The sequence below is a fragment of the Ochotona curzoniae genome, unplaced genomic scaffold (genome assembly GCF_017591425.1).
Source record: "Ochotona curzoniae isolate NIBS_2020 unplaced genomic scaffold, NIBS_Ocur_1.0 scaffold_2453, whole genome shotgun sequence".
Lineage (NCBI taxonomy): Eukaryota > Metazoa > Chordata > Mammalia > Lagomorpha > Ochotonidae > Ochotona > Ochotona curzoniae.
Window position 1 is genome coordinate 17,932,064 of NW_024467094.1, and position 14,513 is coordinate 17,946,576.

The 14,513-nt window shown below is 44.1% G+C and overlaps 1 protein-coding gene across 3 annotated transcripts in view; it reads right to left on the reverse strand.

Moving 5' to 3' along the window:
* The window catches only part of RFFL (ring finger and FYVE like domain containing E3 ubiquitin protein ligase), an 80,657-nt gene that overhangs the window by 52,289 nt on the left and 13,855 nt on the right, over window positions 1-14,513 (reverse strand). Inside the window, exon 1 of one of the 3 annotated variants that reach the window (XM_041000668.1) lies at window positions 4,102-4,524. The exons of the other annotated variants lie outside the window; for them this stretch is intronic. The gene's annotated coding sequence lies outside the window, so the exon portion shown is untranslated. Of the gene's footprint in view, window positions 1-4,101; window positions 4,525-14,513 lie in introns of those variants that run through there. 3 annotated transcript variants of the gene reach the window in all.

A 14,513-nucleotide genomic window follows, 5' to 3' on the forward strand; every position in this document is an offset into this window, starting at 1 on the left:
TCAAGAAGTCTGTTCTGATGATGTGGTGACTGAATAGGACACGGATGATACAGACTGGGGGGAAGTACACGCCAGGCTGAGGGTTCACTCAGGCTTGGAAGCAGGAGCCGAGCAGACCTGGAGCATCTACCATTCTGCCCTGTAAATTATACCTACCTGAACCAGTTCTCTACCTCCATACTCCTTTTACTGATAGCTAACTGAGAGAAGGAACAGGGACTATCCACTTCTGTGCTAACACCTCCAGGAAATGGTGAGTCACATGTCTGGTACCCAGCAGTCTATGCTTATAAGAAAAACTCCCAGGAGATTAAATGCAGCCACATTTGTTTATTATATGCCCAAACTAACCATCCCATAAACATGTATTAATTATTCTCTCCAAAACTGGCTGCCATAACCCCAGCCATACTGCGTGCCACATGTGATGGATCCTCTACCCTTCAGGAGATGAAGTCCACATCCCCTCCTTTCAAATCTAGGCTATTTGGTGATATACACCGACCAAAGAACGGGGCAACACAGTGAGATCTCTCAGGCCCAGGGCTTCAGTGTCCCTGTACTTTCCATGACAGCCTGGCCATCATGTAAATGGAGCCAAATTTAAAGTAAAAAACAAGAGATAAAAGAGACGTAAAGAACTGAGTCCTGGCTACACCAAGACCATCAACTTGTGGGTAAAAAACCACATTCGGTCCTCCAACTCAATCAGTAACACAGAAATGCAACATGTCTTTACTAACCCACAGAAACATGAGCAATATTAAGAGGGTCACTTTGTGCTGCCAAAAGTTTTAGAGTAATTTGCTACACAGTAATACATAATGAAAGAGTCAGAAATTCAACAATCTCTTTGGCCATGTAAATGTTTCCCAACTTCAGTGATTAAAAAGTCTTCATCATATTCATCAAAGTCACTCCTTTTTCAATTTATGCTCATTTATTCTGGAATCTTTGAAGCTCCCGAAGAGCAATTAATCAAACCCCCCTGGCAACTATTCTTACACTTGAAGATAGTAATCAGGCTATCCCTCAGCATTTTCTTCTGTAGGCAAAACTCTTTCCTTTAAAAAAAATGATAGGACTTATTTTTCAACCTTTTAATTGTGTCCGATTATTCTTTCAAGTGTAAGGGGACAAAAAAAATGAATGTCATGAGCATCTAACAGATTACTTCCAAGCCTTGTTTATCTTTCTATCATCAAATTTTGCAGTCTGAATTATGTCATTCTAGCACTCTAAAAGTTGTGAAGTGCTTTCCACATTTAATTACTTACTTGAATTACTACGAGACCTTTTCCATTCTGAACACTCAGCTCCATTTTGCGCCATCTCCCTTTACTCATCAACCTGGTCTGACACTACACTGTGGCGGGAGGTTTTCAAATTCCAGACACTTGAAGTACAATAGAGAAGTCTGGGAGTGGTTAGAGCGGGGGCACCATTAATGTCAATCAGTCTCTGAACATTCGTCAGGGCCTTCTGTAGGCCAGGGAGGCCTCCAAAAATGACAAAGAGGCCTCCGAACAGGAAAGGTCTTTAGTACTTGCTTTGAGCAAATGCACCACAGGACCCAGATGGAGTACATGTAATCTTTGTAAAGAAACAAGCCAGATGCTTCTTCATCCAGTAGAACATGTTTTCTGAGACTCACCTGAATGTGTCTCAACAGCAGAACTGGTTTTTCATCCACTGGTAAGATAAAGACTTTTTTACATACGAACTAAGTTCTTTGGGAGATGAGTACTTTGCCACTCAGAGAGAGAAGGGGAGGCTGTTAGGGAAAGGTCCAGAGACCTGAAAGGACACATGTAGGGAATGGGAAAATGAGAGCAGTTCAGCGAGGTTGGAGAGGAAATGAGGAATAACAACAGGTAGAACAGAATTAAATCTGAATGGCTTTACAAATCAAAATAAGAAACAGGGAACCAATGGTTCCCTGAAAATCCAAGAAGGAAAGATCAGATTTGGCTTTTGCAAAGATAACTACAGCAATAAATGGAGAAGACAGGAAGAGAGAAAGGCTTTTGGGAAGTGGCAAAAGTTCATTTGATAACGGTCTAAAACCAGAAGCAGGAACACAAGTTCCTGGAGCAAAGTGGGTAACATGTGAAGATTTGGTAGATAAAACTAGCAGACTACAAAAATACCACAAAACAAGCAGATGGAACAGCAGGTAAAATGAGTTCAGTCACGTATATGTTGGATTTGTCTTTCAAATATCCCAGTAGATGTGTCCAATTGGGAATCAGGATCTGATATTTGGGGTGACTGCTGAGTTAGTAATATATGAGAGTAACTGAACTTATGGACATATTTATGACTCTTGAGTGGAATCAAGGTGGCAGTGAGAGGTAGCAAAGCTTTGGAGCATCTCACCAAAGGTGGGATACTTACAAGAGGAAAAGAACAAAAAGCCTTGTAGAATCTCAGGAGATTAAAATAACCAGGGCTGCTGGGAGACAAATGGTTCAAAAACTGCTAAATGTTAGGCAGAAGATGGAGACTGAACCAGACTGGATTTGGTAATTAGGAGTTTACCAGTGATTTTCAGAAAAGCTTGAGTATGGTGACAGGGTAAAACATAAAATGGCAGAGCTGATAAAATATTAAAGCTGAGAAAGTCTTAAAAAAAAAAAAAAAAAGAGGGGGCCTGGCGCCTTGGTGGCCTAGCAACTAAAGTCCTCGCCTTGAACACACAAGGATCCCATATGGGCGCCGGTTCTAATCCCAGCAGCTCCATATCCCATCCAGCTCCCTGCTTGTGGCCTGGGGAAGCAGTGGAGGTCAGCTCAAAGCCTTGGGACCTGCACCCGCGTGGGAGACCTGGAGGAAGTTCCTGGCTCCTGGCTTTGGATCGGCGCAGCACTGGCCATTGCAGTCACTTGGGGAGTGAATCATCGGACGGAAGATATTTCTGTCTCACTCCTCTCTCTATATATATATATATATGTCTCACTTCGTAATTAAAATAAATAAATCTTAGAAAAAGGAGAGAAAGTGCTATGCAGGCTCATCTACATCCTACCATCCCCAAGAATCTACTATGTGCCAAGTACCACGCATACAATTACAACGAAACACACTCCAGAGACAGGAGTTTGACGGCCATTAAGCTGCTCCTTGGAACATTTATATCCCATATAGAAGTTCCTGGGTTCAAGTCTCAGTTCAGCTTCCACCCAGCTTTCTGCTAATGCAAACCCTAGCTGCAGACAGCAGCTCAAACACTGGGTCCATGCCACAACCCTAGGAGAACTGCACTGAGTTCCACGCTCTGCCTTAGCCCCAGCTCCAACTGCAGCGGTGTTAAGGGAGCGAACCAGCAAACAGAAGACAGCTCTGTATCTGTTACTCTCAAACAACACATAAAAGTGGAGACTCGACCCCAATTCCCAATATCTCCTAGATTAGACAAAATACAGGGTTCTCCTGAGTACTCATCTAGTCTTGGTAAATGAGCAGCTTTGCAAAACGAGTGAATTCTAGCTCAAAATCAGTTGGCCAAGTTGGGGGAAATGTTTCAGAGAACACCCACATGCGCAAAGGCCTGATGTGAAAGACATGTGGCCCATGGGATAACTCTAAGCGGTGGGGAACTCCCTAGAGATGTGATAGTCTGACTGTCGCTGAAGAGCTGCAGAGTTTAATAACAGGGAGGAGGAGGAGGAAGACAGAGCAGGAGCCTGAATCAGATTAGGGATGAAAGGCTCTCCATAAAACCGCCTACAAACTCCCTCGTAAGGCTCTATGCTCTGCAAATCAGAATCCACAACATTCACCTCTTCCTCTATGCTTGCTTAGTTTGAGGAAACTTTCTCATCAGACACAAAGAATGGAAAATTTAGGAGCAAAAGACAACTTAAAGCTGTAAACTTAATCATGTTTATGTAGTCAATGGTCTAACTACATCTAGTCACCTCCAGATCCCAAATGAAACGAAACTTCCCCACTTAAGTACTGATTCAGAGAACTGAAGGACTGACATTAAAATCCCAAATTGATAAGGTGTAGACTCATTTCTAAAAGCTAAGGATTATTCTCACTTTCTACCCCAACTTAGTCTAGCTACTGATTCTAAGAAAATAGTCAGGGCGTTACCTGATTTTTGCCTGTCTCAAAACACTGCCACAGCAGAAAGCAAGCTGCCCCCAGTTCCTGAGGCTGAGCTCGTTGGAGCCATGTTCAGATGAGATCATTTCAGCAACCAACAGCAGCGGCTTTCAGGCAGAGTGAATGGTGCCGCCTGGGGACGTATCTTTGGTAAGCAAGATTGCAACAGAGCCGACAGTTTACCCAGGGCAGTGCTGACTCACGCTAGGCAAAACAACTCAGTCTGAGCCAACCGCAATCAACTGCAACCCAGAATAGAAGAGGCGCCCCACTGATTGTTTCAAATCAGGTGATTGCTGGGGCAGGTAAACCTCATTCCTCTACTCCTGGAAACTGGCCAGGTGCAGAGCACTTAGCCGAGAAAGCTCCAGTGCCCAGTTTATGAAATTTCATCGGAGGAACAGCCTGGTGCTTGGGGGTTCACAACTCCGGCACATTTCCCCAGGAAGCTGGTAGAGAAGCTACACTGCATTTGCAGGTCAGAGTGCTCAGCAACTTGTCCTGTCATCACTAGCCCATCAGATCCTTAGGGTAAATTTCTGTCGGCTCTAACCAGCCTCAACAGTTGTCTTTTCCCATTAGGCATTCTCAGATCTTTCTACCACCTTGAACAATTCAATTTCTCACACTAAGGCAGTTTGGTTTGTTTGTTTGTTTGTTTGGATTTTTTTTTTTGCTTTGCTGCTGTCATTGTTGTTATCAACTGCCATACTCCCTCTATGCCAAAGCCATGCCATCCACCATCACCCCTATCGGATGCACAAGGAACACAGAAGCCTGTGAAAATCATCTTAGAGCTTGCTCTTTGAACAAAATTCCCTTAATTTATGTCAATTCTTATTAGCCTGCTTATTGAAAGATCAATTCCAAAATGATTAGCTTATCAACAGCTATTCATTATTATGGAATTTGCCCAGAAAAGCTAAAATTGGCTTTGGTGTTTTATAGTCATATATATACATACACATATATATATATATATAGCAAGCTGTTGCTTTCTATGTGCTTTAATTTCATGAAAGAGAAACTGAAGCTTCTATCAGATCCTACAGTTCCTTGTTTGTGCAGGTTCCCCATGGCCATCAGCTGTTTCAAGGCCACCACACCTAACCTCCACCCTCAATCCAAGGCATGAAACCCGGAGGGAGCTGCCTACACAATTTGTCACTCAGTATTGGTTTAATTAAAATGTACACTTAAGGGCCTGGCATGGTGGCCTAGCAACCAAAGTCCTCGCCTTGAACGCACCAGGGTTCCCATATGGACGCCAGTTCTAATCTTAGCAGCTCCATTTCCCATCCAGCTCCCTGCTTGTGGCCTGGGAAAGGATGGCCCTAAGCCTTGGGACCCTGCACCCGCGTGGGAGACCGGGAGGTTCCTGGTTCCTGGCTTTGGACTGGCGCAGCACCAGCCATTACAGTCACTTGGGGAATGAATCATCGGATGGAAGATCTTCCTCTCTCTCTCCTCCTCCTCTCTGTAGATATGACTTTGTAATAAAAATAAATTTTTTTTTTAAAAAGTACAGTTAAGAGAGAATTTAGGCTTAACAAAAAGTATGCTACTCTTTTTTAAGGGGCTACTTCAAAAAAAGGTTGTTTTTCCAAGTCATTTGGTTCTCAAATTACATTATTCTGGTGGGATAGCCACACTGAGTTTTTAAAATGTCCCTGTTTTATTCCTCTCTACTATTTTCCTCTCAGAAAACGGCTGTGATTAAGGAAGTTCTCTGTAGTTTGTGTTAACTGGTCTTTTCCAAATGATAAAAGCACCTTAATGGCAGCTGACAACCAACCATTATCTCATGCACCACATTTGTAAAAATATTTCTGTAGCTGATGATAAGTCACAACTACCTTATGAAGCAACGTTCAAGGTACAAAAATGAAAGCTTTCTGTTTCTCTCTAACACACACACATTAGAAAAGCTTCCTGCCCACTCTACACTATTAAACTTACCTAAGGAAAAGAAAACCCACATGGTATGCATCCTGGAAGCAGCAGTGAATTCTATGAACAGTAACATGGGAGACCAAAGCACCAGGCGGCCAGTGAGGGACCAGGAGACGCCCTGAGCCAAGGGAGGGCACCTGACACAGCTCACAGCCCTCTTAGTTTCAACCAGCTTCCCTAAAATTCAGACATACTCCACCCATATTTCTTCTTTTAGACTGGACAGGTTGAGAATTATACATTTAGCACTTATAAAAGATGCTAAATTTGAACTAATGCTATACAAAATGAGAGAAATAAGAAAAGTACAAGTTGTTCTGTGGTTAAGTTCTTTCAATGTACGACTCAAGTTTACCACCCAGATATTCATAGGCTTTATGTTTTAAGGGGTGGTCACAACAGAGGTTTACCCACTGTCATACCTAAACAGAAAAACATGATATTTATAGCCCACAATTTTTTTTTCTGCAACAGATCTTAACATCATAAACAAAGAAAAAGTGTCAAAAAAAAAAGTAGAACTAATTCTCAGGATTCTGTATGTACTCTAAAACACACACAAACAGGCAGGAACTGCAGTGGGAGCAAGGTTCAAGAAACACTCTCAGGGCCCAGAGCAGTAGCCTAGCAGCTAAGGTCCTCGCCTTGCACGTGTCAGGATCCCATACAGGCACCAGTTTCAATCCTGGAAACCCATCCATCTGCCTGCTTGTGGCCTGGAAAAGCAGTTGAGGACAGCCCAAGTCCTAGGGACACTGCACCCACATGGTGACCCAGAGGAGGCTCCTGGCTCCTGGCTTTGGCTCAGCGCAACTCTGGTCATTATGGTCACATGGAAAGTGAATCATTGGACAGAAGATCTTCCTCTGTGTCTCTCCTCCTCTGTATATTGCAATTTTCAATAAAAAAAATAAATCCATGAAAAAATCCCAGCTTTGTCATTATTTCTTTTTTTTTTTTAAAGATTTATTTATTTTTATTGGAGGAGAGGAGGAGAGACAGAGGAAGATCTTCCATCTGAAGCTTCACTCCCCAGGCGGCCACAACGGCTGGAGCTGTCCCAATCCAAAGCCAGGAGCCAGGAACTTCCTCTGGGTCTCCCACGCGGGTGCAGGGTCCCAAGGCTCTGGCCTGTCCTCAACTGCCCTCCCAGGCCACAAGCAGGGAGCTGCATGGGAAGTGGAGCTGCTGGGATTAGAACCAGTGCCCATAAGGGATCCTGGCGCGTTCAAGGCGAGGACCTTATGCACTATGCTATCGTACCCGGCCCAACTATTTCATTTTTTTAACAAAAAGGAAATATGCAAATAATGTTAACAGATTTAACTGCCAAAATTGTTTTTAAAAATATAAACTCATTTAATAATCTTTTCCCTTTTATCTACTTTCCTACCCCATTGTCCTAAGTGATACTAAGTAATTCTTTTTTACCAAATTAATCCTGTTTATGTCCACATCTTTTTTCTGAGTCAATTGATAAATTTCCAGTAACCAGTCTCATCCATCATTAAAAAATTGCTACACCCTAACCAGCCATTTTCGGAAATCTCAAAACTTTATTATTTTTTTAAATATTTATGTACTTGAAAGGCAAATGACAGAAAGAGAGTCAGAGAAAGATCTTTCATCCATCTGTTGGTTCTCTTTCCAAATGAACACAATGGCCAGGACGGGGCCAAAGTCAGTAGCCAGGATTAAGCCAAATCTCTCTTGTTGGGTGGGGTGGCAGGGAACCCAGTACTTGAACCATCACATGCTGCCTTTTAGATAGAGCACGCAGTAGTAGCCGTCAGAAGGAGAATGGAGTGGGCCCAGTGCTTTGGCTCACTGCTCACCTTACAAGCACCAGGATCTCATTTGGGGATGGATTCATATTTCAGTAGCTCCACTTCCCATTCAATTTTTTGCTTGTGCTTGGGAAAGCAGCAGAGACCAACCCAAAGCCTTGGGATCCTGCACCAATATGGGAGACCCAAAAGAAGCTCCCAGCTTTGGAACAGCTCAGCTGCGGCCGTTGTGGCCATTTGGAAATTGAACTAGGGAAGGAATATCTTTCTCTCTGTATCTGCTTCTCTCTGTAAGTCTGTCTTTATAATAAAAATAAATAATTATTAACAACAAAAAAGAATGGAGTCAAAACTGGAAGCTAAGCCCTCTCACACGGGGTACAGGTGTCCCAAGCAGACTCTTTCCAGTTACATTAAACACCTGCCCTGCAATCTCTTTTTTTTGCAAAAACTAGAATACACACCATTTAAGAAACAGGATATGGATGCCAAACATCTATCATCTAATGACACAGAAATTAACAAAGAAAATCGAAATCAACTTTAGGATACGCAAGAATCAACTCCAGGGGTACCTGAGAATCAGCAGGGTGCTGACTGAAAATGATCATTTCTCATCCCAGTCCCTTACTTGCAATTGCCCAAGTGGAGGGAATCCCCAGAATCCCAAACTGTAATACACATTGCCCTCCCTTGAGCAATCTAAAGCAGATTTGGCCAGGTTTTATTTTACTTTTATTAATCTTAAGAATGCAGTGACTCACATTATTTTAAGATATTTCAAAATTTTTATTGGAAAGTTAGATATACAGAGAGAAGGAGAGACAGAGAGGAAGATCTTCCATCCACTGATTCATTCCCCAAGTGGCCACAATGGCCAAGACTGTGCAAAGCCAAAATCAGGAGCCGGGAGCTTCTTCCGGGTTTCCCACGTGGGTGCAGGGTCCCAAGGCTTTGGGCCATCCTCGACTGCTTTCCCAGGCCACAAGCAGGGAGCTGGATGGGAAGTGGGACTGCCAGGATTAAAGAGTCCTGTCACACTTGTATGCCCTGAGCACCGTTTAGAATAAAAGCTTTTTTTTTCCCCCAAAGACCACCAAATTACCCCAGGAGTCACCCCCAAGCAAGTGCCACACGTCACATGCCTCATTACATGTCACTTGCCTCACCTCAAGAACCACAACAAACCAAACTGTATGTATTTTGCTGCCAGAATCATTATTTTCTTCAAGTCTCCAAAGACAATTATCCTAACTACTATTAAGGATTATAGCTGTCACCCACAGTCTTGTTATACTGAGACATTTTCACACCTGGGATGCAATGCAAAGGCCTTAATGAAATTTTTATGGCTGTGAAAATTAAAGTTCACTTGACTCAACAGAACAGTCCAATAAAATAAAGAACAAAACCTCCCCTCCAAAAGGACAGGTTGAAAGTAGAGGCTTTTGACTTCCTGATGAGGTACTTTCACTCAGAAATTCAAACCATGAGATGCTGTATCACTCATATGTCTTGAGAGCGCCCAGATGTCAACTTATCGCCACAGCATCAGCCGGCACAGACTTACTGGAACATTTGGAAGCACAGATCTGCTGTATAAAATGGCCTCTCCTGGGAAACAACGGCTGTCGCCATGGCAGAGATCACTGCATCTTGGGGCCAGAAGGACCAGGCAGTCTTTTAATCTTTAACAAGCCACTTTCATGTTCAGATACAGGAACTGGCACTGCTGAGGCTCAACCAGCTGCACGGCAGTTTGCTACAAAACAGCTCCTGGGCTGCACAAGAGCACGTCAACCTAGGCCGTCACTGTAGCAGCAGCGGCCAGAATCTGTTCTATAATATCCCCATGTGGGCACTGTGTTAGACACTACTGTACTATCCTTCCTAGCTCTGGACGGCTATCCAAATCAAACGTCCAGCCACTGCCTAGCTCAGGCAGCAAAGACCAGGCTGTGGTGCGGCAGGACCTGAAAGCGCAGTGAGCACGCAGAAGGGAGAGGCCGACGCCGTCAAGCCCAGGCCGAGGACCTGATGATGAGATTGAGGAAAAGGAAGTGTGCAATGTGATCAAACTGCTACCTTGAGCAGCTCATCTCAGAAACCTGTCAACAGAAGACTTGGGACCATTTGAGGAGTGTAATTTTCTATATAAGACTGTTCTTATTTTTCTCTCCCTGGGGCTGCTAATAATACAGAAGACAGGCAGGGAAAGGGCCCCAGCCATGAAACTCCATCAAGAAAACCACTGTAATAGCTTGATCACAAAGTGACTGTGGGCTCAAGTCCCCTTACTTCACCTCACTTAACAAAGATACTACCAATCAATTCAAGGTCTCTTGAATTCATGCCTTCTGTATCTCAGGATTTCTGCTCCCCAAGCACAAATAAACTCACAGAGGTCCCTCACGCACCAGCCCTGCCTCCAACGAATTGAGTTTATTTAACTTTCACCCTAAAAATGCCACAGGATTAAGTTATCTTTGTTCATATCTGCTAGTCCATGGGACCTTAGTCAACACATTTCATCATGAAGGGGGGTTTCTAGCCAAGCACATTACCTCTTCATCCAAAGCTGATTCAAACTGGCATCAGTAGGCTATGGAAATACAAGGATGCCACAGCACAGCTAGGATGTCCCATCAAAATAACCAAAGTAATGGGAGAGGAGTCAGAATGAAGACCGCACTATGCATTTCAGCGGCAATTACAAAAACACTCCCTCTGACTAGTGTGGCCCAAAAGCAGACAAATAACCAAAGAACAGTGTGCATTCACTAAAGATTAATGTGCTGGGACCACCACATTGGTTCAACTGGCGAATCCTCCACTTCCAAGCGCAGTATCCCATATGGGTGCCAGTTCATGTCCTGGCTGCCCAACTTCTCATCCAGCTCCCTGCCTGTGGCCTAGGAAAGCAGCAGAGGATGGTCCAAGGCCTTGGGACCCAAGACCTGGGGAGAACCGGAAGAAGCTCCCATATCCTTGCTTCAGATCATCTCAGCTCCAGCCGTTATGGCCAATTAGAGAGTGAGCCAGCAGATGGAAGACCTTTTTCTTTCTCTCCTTTATAAATCTGCCTTTCCAATAAAAGTCATAAAACAAAACAAAAAAGATCATGTCACAATGCTCACTTACCAAGGGAGAGGTCCCAGCATGAATTCAAACCTGCATTAATTGTATTGAAATGGGTAGACACAGCCTTAGCACCCAGTACTCTACTAAAGTACTTGAAAATAAAACTACAAATTTATTTCAACTGAAATTTATGTAATACAAATAAATCTTATTTCCTTAGGTCTTTCAAAAGTATCCATTCATTGCATAACACACAAGAGTTAGACAAAGGGCCTGATGAGGTGGCATAGAGGCTGAAGTCCTCTCCTTGAACGCATCGGGATCCCATATGGGCGCTGGTTCTAATCCCAGCAGCTCCGCTTTCCATCCAGCTCCCTGCTTGTAGCCTGGGAAAGCAACAAATGACAGTACAAGTTCTTGGAACCCTGAACCCACAGGGGAGACCCAGAAGATCCTGGCTTTGGGCTGGCTCAGCCCTGACTGTTGCAACCACTTAGGGAGTGAACCAGCAGATGGAAGATCTTTCTCTCCTTATCTCCCTTTCTCTGTAGATCTGCCTTCCCAATGAAAATAAACAAATCTTAAAAAAAAAAAAAACTACACACATACATACATGGGTACTTCAAAAGTACATGGAAACACTTATTTTTAAATTTTTATTATTATTTTACAGGAAAGGCAGATATACAGAGAGAAGGAGATACAGACAGAGCTGTCTGCTGGTTCACCTGCCAAGTGGCTGCAATGGCCACATCTAAACCAAGCTGAAGCCAGGAGCCTCTTCTGAGTCTCCCATGCGGGTGCAGGTTCCCAAGGCTTTGGGCCGTCCTCTACTGCCCTCCCAGCCCATAGGCAGGGAGCTGGATGGGAAATGGAGCAGCCAGGACACAAACTGGTGCCCACAGGGCATCCCAACTCATGCAAAGCAAGGACTTTAGCCACTAGGCTACTGCACTGGGTCCAGAAACGTGTACTTTGAAAAAATGCTGCATAGATTCCAAAACTCTTAATTTCCTTTTACATTAACTCTTTGAAGCACGCTCAGTACAAAAACACAAAACATGCATATATTAGGATGTCTACAATCATTTTAACACTAAGTACTGGGCCTAGCGCAATAGCCTAGTGGCTAAAGTCCTCCCTTTGCACATGCCAGGATCCCATATGGGCGTCGGTTCATGTTCTAGTGACCCCACTTTCCTTCCAGCTCCCTGTTTGTATCCTGGAAAACCAGTTGAGGATAACCTATGGCCTTGGGACCTTATAAAAAATTTATAAAAAAAGAACTGCTTCTTGGCCTTTTGCCTAAGATCAAATGTAAAAAAAGAGTTCCCACCTGCAAAAGTCACACCCAGTCATGATTACATTTCCATAACATTTCTGAAATAGGGGCGGAGAAGAGACAGCTGCCTACCAGGAATTAGGGATGGGCTGGGGGAAGAAACGAGTTTAACAACAAACGGGTAGCACAGCGGAGATCTTCGTGGGAACAGAACAGCTTTGTGTCTTGACTGCAGTGGCATTTACACGAATCTCTGATCAAATGTCAGAGAAGTGTACACACACACTCGCACACACAGCCGTGTCCGTCTCCTAGCTTTCATACTGTACTGTAGTTAAAACGTTACTAGAGGGGGAAATGAGGTGAAAGGCACATGGGACTGAGCACTATTTCTGCAGCATTAAGCAACATTATTTCAAAATAAGAAGTTAACAAAAAAAGTACAATTATTCGGCCAACTGTTCAGCCACTGTGGGGAATTTAAAAAGGTGAAAAAATATAAAATGGAGCACAGCAGGGGCCAATGCAGTGGGTCAACTGGCTAATCCTCCACCCAGAGCAGAGCATTCCATTCCGGCTCCAGTTCATGTCCCGGCTGTTCCACTCCCCATCACAGCTCCCTGCCTGTGGCCTGGGAAAGCAATGGAGGATGGCCTAAAGCCTTGAGACCCTGCACCCATGTGGGAGACCAGGAAGAAGCTTTAAAAAAAAAAAAGATTTATTGTATTTTTATTGGAAAGTCAGATATACAGGGAGGAGGAGAGACAGAGAGGAAGATCTTCCGTCCAATAATTCACTCCACAAATGACCGCAAAGGCCGGAGCTGTGCCCATCCAAAGCCGGGAACCAGGAACTTCCTTCCAGGTCTCCCACGCAGGTGCAGGGTCCCAAGGCTTTGTGCTGTCCTCAACTGCCATCCCAGGACACAAGCAGGGAGCTGGATGGGAAGCACAGCCACCGGGATTACAACCAGTACCCATATGGGATCCTTGTGTGCTCAAGGCAAGGACTCTAGCCACTAGACCACACCGCAGGGCCCTAGGAAGAAGCTTTTGGCTCCTGGCTCCTGACTGATTTAGTTCTGGCCACTGTGGCCATTTGGGGAGTTAACCAGAGGATGGAAGACCTCTCTTTCTTTCTCTCTCCCCTTGTCTCTGTAAATCTGCGCTTCAAATAAAATAAAACCTTAACAACATATATATAGCACAGCATTCTTCACACTACTTTGCAACCTCTGCTTTCAAGCACGTATCAGTGCAGGCCCAACTGGCTGGCATATGCTCAAGCGTTTTCTATGTCCTGTCCCTATCCCTGGCACTTCTACTTGAGCTCAAGGTATCAGAAGGCAGAAGCCACAACCATGTAAAATTTTCACTGTAACTTCTCCTGGGTAGGCAGTTACAAGTACAGTACTTGGCAAAACAAACACCTGAAAACCACAACAAGCAGATGCGCAAACTGTGACTGATGTGGTTGGAGGTTAGGCACACCTCACCAGGCCAGGCTCCTTACCGCAACAGGTCTTAGAAAAGTCTCAGTGGCAGTCTCCAAAATCTGACGTTGCTGGTGAAAATATTAAAGTGATGCCTCCTCTTTGGCTGAGCCCGTCCTCAGTATTTCACACAGTGAACTGCGGTTCACTCTGTGCACTCAGCAGGGCCTCTCAAGAGTTCATCACCATTTACTCGACTAACACGAACTATACTGCACAATAATGTATGTATCTAATGTAGAAGTCCATTTGTTGGAAAAGACAAACAGGAAGATCTAAAAAAAAAAAATAGAAACTGAAATATTGCCAACAGAAGCCATCAAAAACAACCCACGCAAAACTCTACAACTCCAGCTCAGCAGGCAGTCAAAAGTGCAGTGCTGAACAAAAACACCTGCAGTAACAGTCTCAGAATCACAAATCCTTCTCCAACTTGCTGCTTTAGCCATTTGGCCAAACGTGCTTTCAAGAGTGACTGACATACATCCAATATACTTAGAACTTGTGATAAACTATAAACTAATCCTTCAATGGTAACAGAAATAACAAATACTGCTAATATTTTTTAAACTGCTTTCCACACGGGGTGGGGGGTGCGGTCCTCTGGGTAAAAGGATCGGTTTAAGCCTGCATTCTAAAATGGCCCTTATTTGGAAAGACTAATTCTTCAGACGGGATTACTGGATGAGCCGATGGCGGGAGGCATCTAAGCAGTTGAGCACACACCCTCTCCAGCCCAACACCTTGGGTTCCGTGGCTGAGTGGCATGAGATCCTCTCTGGAACCTGTGCAGCATGTCCACGTA